The sequence below is a fragment of the Rhipicephalus microplus genome, chromosome 5 (assembly GCF_043290135.1).
Source record: "Rhipicephalus microplus isolate Deutch F79 chromosome 5, USDA_Rmic, whole genome shotgun sequence".
Classification (NCBI taxonomy): domain Eukaryota; kingdom Metazoa; phylum Arthropoda; class Arachnida; order Ixodida; family Ixodidae; genus Rhipicephalus; species Rhipicephalus microplus.
This window is the reverse complement of record NC_134704.1, coordinates 80,409,820-80,418,654: the sequence shown is the minus strand read 5'-3', so window position 1 is coordinate 80,418,654 and position 8,835 is coordinate 80,409,820. Positions and strand designations below refer to the sequence as shown.

Here is an 8,835-nt window from a genome sequence, read left to right as displayed (position 1 = left end):
TTTACCGTGCACTCAAATTTGAGCACACGGGCCTACAACATTTCCGCCTCCATCGGAAATGCAGCCGCCGCAGCCGGGATTTGATTCCGCGACCTGCGGGTCAGCAGCCGAGCACCTTGGCCACTAGACCACCGTGGTGGGGCGGTTGGTGTTTTGGCCACCTAATTCAGCTGATGAGTGAACATTGCCAAAAAACCATTACGCCCACGCTTGCGCTAATTACTACTGGAAAAGAAATATTTGTCAATAGGCGTGATTTACAGCTGTTACTTTGCTCGAAAAAAAAAACAGTGATGATAGAATTGACGAAAACAGTCAGTGCAGGAGCCATATCATCTGTCGGTAAAGTTGGCTTTGCCGCAGCAAAATTGAACACTCGACGTAATTTTGCACATGTGAACACGGTCACCGAATAGCGGCGCGAGCGGAGCAAGAAAAAGTACGCGCCGCTCTGCTACCTATTGTATGAATTAGAGTAACTCTCTTATGCATAATTCTATGTGTAGCGAGTGCAAAGGGCCACTGCGTGAAATGAAATGGTGTGCCAAGAGACTCACTCATTTCTGTTGTTCCCGGCGTCTCGAACCACGGCAACCCGCCGTGCCCAGCTTCTTCCCCAGAATATTCGCACACTTTCCCCCTGAATCTGATCTTTACCACTCCCTCATATCTTTATCTCTCTCTCGCGTGTCATGCCGCTTCAAGGACTTCATGCTCGTTCTCAGGGAACCTTTCTTTTCTATTACTTATCGCTTCCTCACGAGCGCGCTTGACTTTCATGAGAGAAACTGCGAAGCAGCACATTTTCGGCAGGGCGAAGCGACTCGTTCCCGCACCCTACTCGCCCTCAAGACATTCCGGGTCGTCGGAAATGTGGGAGGAGCAATGTGGCATGGCGCTGGCCGGCTGGGAAGGCTCGCTGGCAGTATGTTTCCGTAGGAAATAAAGGAAGTAAATGTCTGTCCTTCCACTGCGCTTGGAATCGCAGAATACTCGTGTCTGACGCTGGAAAAAAGAAGAAATGCACATGCTTCCTGTATCTGGGTGGATATATGGCACAGAAAGTGAGCTGATGACTACGGACGACATCTTATTGATGCCTCGCCGCGGCGTAGATTATGCGTATGGCGTGGTGTAACGGCCATATAAATGACGACAACGGAACCACTGGCTTCCGAACTCCAAAGCCATGGATTTTGTTTATGCGGCGGGTTACGGAGCGGAGAGGTGTGGGTGCTTTAAGTTGAATGCCATTTCTTTCTTCTTTAATTTCTTTTGCGCAATCTTCCATTTCTTTCCTGTTCCCTCTTTGTGCGGATGATGATTTGTGTTTCCATTCAAGTTTTCTGACGTTATATATATATATATATATATATATATATATATATATATATATATATATATATATATATATATATTCCTTTTGTTTTTGGAAGTGGGGGGGTGGTGGGGCAGAAAATTCGGGGAGTGCAAATTCTCTAGTATCAAATGCTAAAGGAATGTGTCCGCAATTGCGTCTTTTTCTAAGAGCTGGCGCAAATATGAAAAGTAGTAAAAAATAAAAAACGAAATATAATACACAAAGGAAAACAAAGTAAACAAAAGATCAGTGCGCAACACTTCCATTGCGTGAGTGGATGAGAATTCCTAATTCCATTCGGGATATGTGTATACGGTATATCTTAACAAACTTGCACGTTACGCGTATAATACCTGAATGATGCCCTGAATCGATAATTCAAGTGATTTGCAGATTATTATTACACAATTCGAAGTCTAACCTACGTCTCATTATGCGCGTTTACGGTGGGTCGACTGCTCACAAAATACGCATACTCTAGTATGTCTCAGAGGTCCACCTCGGAGGGTAAGGTTGCCGATGATTGCGTACGAGTGGCAACATGGAAGAATGGCATAAACAAGGAGAAGCAAGACGTTGAGCACACGCAGCGGCATAAAAGATGTAGTGCTTAGTGTAGAACTCGGTTTGTTTACTACGATACACTCTTTCTTGTGCTGAAATTACCCAGTCATCGCCAATCTAAGCCTTCTTGCACAGATGGCACTAGTCCAGCGGCTGCGCAAGAACCAAGGCGTAGTCAGAGCCAGCTTAACTAAGTTGCGCATTAAAATTGAAGTACGAGAGGAAGTCACCTGGACACAGCGAACACTAACAACTGAAACGTTATTGGGCCTGCGTCGCGCGAACTATTACGCTTCTGACCGACGAGCTACAGGCCTCTGTTCTCGATGCCGCTCAAGTGGACGCTTGAAGACAAACGTTGAGCTCGTCAAGCTGAATAAGGAAATTTTCGACTCTACTGACGATGAAACTTACGAGAAAGAGCTTGAGGCCGTAGAAGCATGAGACAAAAAAGTGTCTTACGCCATGTCCCCAGTGCGGTTTGTTCTCTAGGATTTCTCGAACAAAAGCGACGGCAACAAGTACTGCGAGGTCGGAGGCTACTTCGGCGAATGCCCAGCCAAGTGGTGCGAGTGCCTCAACTGATGAAGTTACTGACTCTTCATTTCGAGTGGCACATATGACACCAAGTCAAAGAACCATGATATGTCATTGCATAGTGTTCTTGCAGAAACGGCTGATCCCAACATTTTCCGGTGCACACGATCCCACCTTCCGCGTGAGACGCTGTCACCTCGAGTTACCGCTCCTCCCGCTAGAGGCACTTCTCACGGATTGTTTTGAAGAATCCGCTAGAAGGCGCTGGTTCACGTGCCAGGTGGTGCGTTGTAGTTGTGCGCCTTTGTTCACGACTGTGCTCCTGGGATCACTTCAATACCACCATACAACTCAGTGAAAACTTTCTGCATAGTCTGAGGTTCAAGTACCTGCTGTCCTACTTGAGCAGTGTAGCCAAGAGAGCCATCGAAGGCATTCGACTGACAGAAGAAAATTACGACATCGCTATCAAGACGGACGTTGTGATTTGATCGACGTGACTGGTTCTTTAACGATCACATTGACTATCTCCTCGCCTTAGCACCAGTCAACTTTTAATTCAAGGTTAAGAACCTTCGGCTGCTCTACGATAAGGTCTATTTTCGAGTCTCTGCAATGACCTGCTTGAACATCTCACCCGATAAGTACGACGTTGTCCTCGACCGCAGGGTAATAAAGTGCCTGCCTATCGACCTCGCAATACTCTACCGTCAGAAGGTGAACAAAGCGCCGCAGGATAAGTCCGGCATCACCACCCCTGAAAAGAGAGCTCACCAGGCAGCAGAAGTGCTTAGTTTCCTGCGGACACAGATTGAGATAGGCAGGAAGGCAGGCCACGGCGACGGTGTTGTGTTTCTCGCGTTTTCTACCCCCAAAGAAACGTCCAACCCCCACCCTCACCCCCACCCGCTCTATATAGTGGGACATTCACTAACGCGTCCGCGCTTGCTAGAATCACTGGCTAACTTCCCTTCATCACTGCCATGTTTCTGTGATGAGGCATCTCGACCTCATCGAAATTAAGCTATCTGTCCGCATAGTTACAGGGCGCATAGTTACAGTTTTATGGAAGCATCCAAACTACTGAAACAGAATGACACAACACTCAGAGTGAAAGTCAGCGAAGAGCACCCAGGTCGAGTTCAACCACTACTGCCAAGGGAAAATGTATATTCTGAGTGCCCAGACAAAGCTTCGCGCTGCGTTTGACGCTTCCCCGCGTGCGCTACGTCATCTGTGCCAGGCAGAGCTGCAACTGATAAGTACAAAGCTGAATTCTGAGGTTGTGCCGCTGCTCGTACTCATCCGATGTCAGCCAATCGTCAACAGGACGTCCGTGGGTACTGAATCTTCTAGGTAAGGGGGCAGGTCAGAAAGCCAACCAACCAACAATATTGCGTGTTGTCGGTAGCATCAGTGCAACAGTCTGAACGCTGAGGTCTTCGCTACAGGGTTCTGCGATGTGGAAGTGATCGTAAACAGCCGCCATATCATCGTGACAGCAGCCCCAATGAACTGTGACCGCTGACTCCGTCTTACCTCTTACTCAGAAGACGCATGATATGCCTTCCTCAAGAAGCCAGGATTTTTGATCGCAGGCTATCGATGAAAGAAGATTTGCTTCGCCGCGCACGTTATCTTGAGCGCCTCGCAGCGAAGCTATCTTTCCAGAGGAAGCGGTTCTACATTCTTTTACAGTGATCAGCGCACAATGGCCGTGCTCGTGAACTACCTCAGCTACGAGAGGTGACATGATTTTGGTGCATGATGACCTCACACTTTCGCTACTACGGAAGCTGGGCAGAGTTGTTTCAATACACCGGGGAAAGGATGGTATGGCACGCATTTTCCACTGCGAGTACGTGCTTGACAGACAATCGAACGACCTGTTCAGTAAGTGTATATTGTGGAATCAAGCCAGCGAGAATCAACTGCATTGGCCCCTTGAGAATATGCTGCTGATGTTTGTGGACGGGCGGCAACATGTGAGAAGGACACAGCAGAAGAAAGGAGTTAGGCACGAGCATTAGAATAAAAGAGTCCTTGATGTAGTGCTCCAGTTCATCATTATGCGACAGGTCAGTAGCAAGGGTGCTCGGCTGGTGACCCAAAGGTCGTCGGTTCGATCACAGCATCCCGGCAGTGGCAGTCGAATTTCGATGGAAGCGGAACGGTAGAGGCCCGTGTACTGTGCGATGTCATTTCACGATAAAGAGCACCAGATGGTCAAAATTTCCGGAGGCCTCCAATACGACGTGTCATTATCATATCATGGTATTGAAATTTAAAACCCCAATTATCAGTATTATTATTACTACTGTAAGCTTGGAGATATATAGAAGAACGCAAAAGTTCATGTGAAGTATACTAAAGGCATCTTGTGGAGCTTCATCGCAACCTCCTTTCTTTCACAGTTCAAATCTATAACGTTTACATATGCCCTCTGTTTTGTTTGTTACCATTTATTTTTTCTTGTTCTTGCGGTCTTGAGCTATGCTTTAATATGTTCAACAGAAGACAGGGCTTCATTTCTTGTCCTAGATGTATCCACTCCTTTTATTATGTCCAGCGTTATCAATGAACAAAAAGCTCACGTTTTTATATAAGGTGATGCGGTGTGATATGTAACTGCATGTTCTTTCGTTTTACTGCAGAAGCCACTTGCTTCTTAAAGGCACACTAAAGTCGGACAACATTTTCGGTCAGATTAAAAGCGTACTGTATGACAACGTCTACAACGGCAATATTATCGACAGCAGTAGCTTATTTACTGAGAAGTTGGTGTAAATGCATGAAAACGCCCCGCCGCGGTGGTCTAGTGGCTAAGGTACTCGGCTGCTGACCCGCAGGTCGCGGGTTCGTATCCCGGCTGCGGCGGCTGCATTTCCGATGGAGGCGGAAATGTTGTAGGCCCGTGTACTCAGATTTGGGTGCACGTTTAAGAACCCCAGGTGGTCTAAATTTCCGGAGCCCTCCACTACGGCGTCTCTCATAACCATATGGTGGTTTTGGGACGTTAAACTCCACAAATCAATCAATCAATGCATGAAAACACGTGCACCACGAGTAGGACATTTGCGAAAGAATCCGGATGACTTCTGAGTTACCGTCTACATTAATTCACTAGTAATCGAACTAGCTGCACTAAATAAAGAACCTTCAGTGCGTCAAGAGACGTAATAAAATGCTGCATCTGGATTTGTGTTTCATTCATAGAAAAAGAAACCGCCTTACAATACTATGGTGAGCGGCACGAGTAGTCTGAAAGTTTAATTTTTGCCTGGTTAAACTGGACAGGTCGTGCGATATAACGGAGTGTCGTTGAACCAAGCATGTCTGCCATCTTGAGGTCATGGCAAGACATTGTTTAATAGCCATTGTTTCTGCTGCGGCTACCGCTACATTCGCTCTACTACTACTGGCGTCGGGGACCACGCAGTAAAGCCGGGAAACGTTGTGCACGCTAACGGTAACGTGAATGTTCCCACTTTGAGGCGGGTGATTTGAAATTAGAAGTGTGCTAATGTGACTCGTACCAGTGAAACGTGATTTTATTTCAAAATAAGCATTTTCTTGGAACAAAAGTAGCACAACGAGGTTTCTGGACCACAATTTCAGCGATCAATATTAACTTAACATTAGCCTTTAGTGTCCCTTTAAGATTATCCCCCTCATTCTATGTTCTTTCTTGCCCTGCCGCGGTGGTCTAGTGGCTAGGGTACTTGGCTGCTGACCCGCAGGTCGCGGGTTCGAATCCCGCCTGCGGCGGCTGCATTTCCGATAAAGGCGGAAATGTTGTAGGCCCGTGTACTCAGATTCGGGTGCACGTTAAAGAACCCCAGGTGGTCGAAATCTCCGGAGCCCTCCACTACGGCGACTTTCATAATCATATGGTGGTTTTGGGACGTTAAACCCCACATATCAATCTTTGATCTTTCTTTGTCCAAGCACCTTGGCAAGCGGGTGCAGCCCCTGCCTTGTTTCTGGCGCTTCGGGGAGCGCAACCACGCTTTCCAGTCTCTGAAGAGAGTGCTGGAGAGCCTCTGCGACGTTCTGGTGTGGATTATGCGCGTGGCATAGGCAGCGCCTCCTTCGACCCAGGCTACGCAGCACCTTCATAGGTCCAGCTTCGGAACACCCCTCTTTCTCTTTATAGGGACCGGTGGTGGTATTGTAGCTCGCTTATGGTGTTAGTGAAGTGGTAAGCGCTCGCACTGAGCTTCTTTTTCCTGGTCGCTGTCGTCAAGAACACAACGAAGGCTACCTCTGAGGTGTCTGTCCCTTGTGACTGGACATTGTCGAATTTCGCCCTGCTGTCAGGTTTTGTGAAGACGCCATAGTTAGAGATTGGGAAATGTAGCAGCGGGGCTGTGAGCCAATAACAGCAAACAAGATGGCGGATAGCCCCGCCGCGGTGGTCTAGTGGCTAAGGTACTCGGCTGCTGACCCGCAGGGCGCGGGTTCAAATCCCGGCTGTGGTGGCTGCATTTCCGATGGAGGCGGAAATGTTGTAGGCCCGCGTGCTCAGATTTGACTGCACGTAAAGAACCCCAGGTGGTCTAAATTTTCGGAGCCCTTCACTATGGAGTCTCCCATAATCATATAGTGGTTTTGGGACGTTAAACCCCACATATCAATCAATCAAATCAAGATGGCGGGTAAGGCAACGTGGGGGAATCCAGTGGTCTACAGAACTGCTATCATATTCTTTGAAGTGTACAGTAGCCCAGAAAAGCGATGAAACCTGACACTTCCTTGCACGCTACGCTGTTTCCTTTAGCATATCACAGAACTCTGCATATACGCACAGTAAAATAACTCTCCTCCTTCAGTTAGGCATGCAGCTATGGCGGCACGCAACACAAAAAAAAGCTAGCGGCTCGTATTCAAGAGAAAACAGAATCACGTGGCATCATTTCCTTCTCCACAGTAAGGTACTAGGTCAATGCAACGTCATCAATTTATTTGCCTTTTGTGATTGCTCACATCACGCGCATTCACTTGAGCTCTCACAAAAATACATAGGACACACTAGTATTCAAATCGATAAGGTTGTTACCCTTCCGAACTGCCAAGAAGATAATAAAAAAGCTGTGCCTACCTAGACCGGAGCATAGACAAATAAATAAAAATATCTATTCCTCTCCTCTCTACTACGACTCATTCAGGTATTGCACCTCACGTTTTTAAAATTACACTGACGTCGTGTCCGCTATAGAGAAGGAAGCCTGTCACAATAAAATCAGCATGAACACCATCAGTGATAAAACCTGGTTCACATCGTTTCTTCTATGTTCACTTCAGTATCCTTGCACAGTCCCGCTTTCTTTCTTTTATTAGTATTTGTCTGTGCTCGTTTCGCTTTGCTCAAAACTTATCAATACTGTGCCCCTTCGCTTCGGTAAAAGGACCACTTACCCCGACTTGTCTCGAAAAAATAAAGACCCCCAAAACTTAAGAAGTTGTTATTCGGCGCCCTCCCAATCGCTGGGCCTCGTTCTTCCCAGGATGCTCAGGCTGGTCTGCCGCACTTTGTTATTATCTTCGCACAGTCGAGTCCGAACGAGAACGTGTCAAAACCAACACCTTTATTTTTTTTTCTCAGTGTGTTGCTTAATTTATTTATGTTCTTTCTTTTTCTTGACGCAATTTCCTCTCAGCCCATGGGGCGTCAATCAGAGTCACGTTCTCTGTAAGTGCGAATGGTTCCTTACAAAAACAAGCCGAGCAAATTGGCGCCAAGAAAATTCGTTTCCTTTCGGCACGTGCCTCTTCGCGATTTTTCTTCGTGGCTGAGGCTTTATTAAAAACAAAATATTTTACCTCTCTTTGTAGTGGCCGGTGAAACACTCCCAGACTTTTGATTGCGGTACTATGGAGTGATTAGTATCCCTTTTTATGGAGCGTTATAAATCACAGAAGACATTCTAGATATTATTGCGGCAACTTTAATACTCAGAAGCGCGTGCGCTTTGGATTTGTCAGCCGATAATTTTACCTACACCGCAGAGTACGTTATGGCTGTTTTGGATGCTGTCTTTAGATACTTGTTCGAAATGATCTATCTATCTATCTATCTATCTATCTATCTATCTATCTATCTATCTATCTATCTATCTATCTATCTATCTATCTATCTATCTCTCTGTCTGTCTGTCTGTCTGTCTGTCTGTCTGTCTGTCTGTCTGTCTGTCTATCTGTCTGTCTGTCTGTCTGTCTGTCCGTCCGTCCGTCCGTCCGTCCGTCCACTTCATCGCCGCTTGGCTCACACTGTGAACTCCAGATAGGCATAGCTGCTACGCATTGCTAGAAAGCGCCTCTGTATTTGGGAAAATATTCAGCCGGTGGTCATCGTCAGCGCTCCATTGCGCTTT

At 46.8% G+C, this 8,835-nt stretch overlaps 1 non-coding gene across 1 annotated transcript; it reads left to right on the top strand.

Moving 5' to 3' along the window:
• Positions 1 to 6,156: 6,156 nt before the first annotated feature.
• On the top strand, positions 6,157 to 6,229 carry TRNAS-GCU (transfer RNA serine (anticodon GCU)). Its single transcript has one exon. It is a non-coding gene; the product is annotated as a tRNA-Ser (tRNA).
• Positions 6,230 to 8,835: the final 2,606 nt, after the last annotated feature.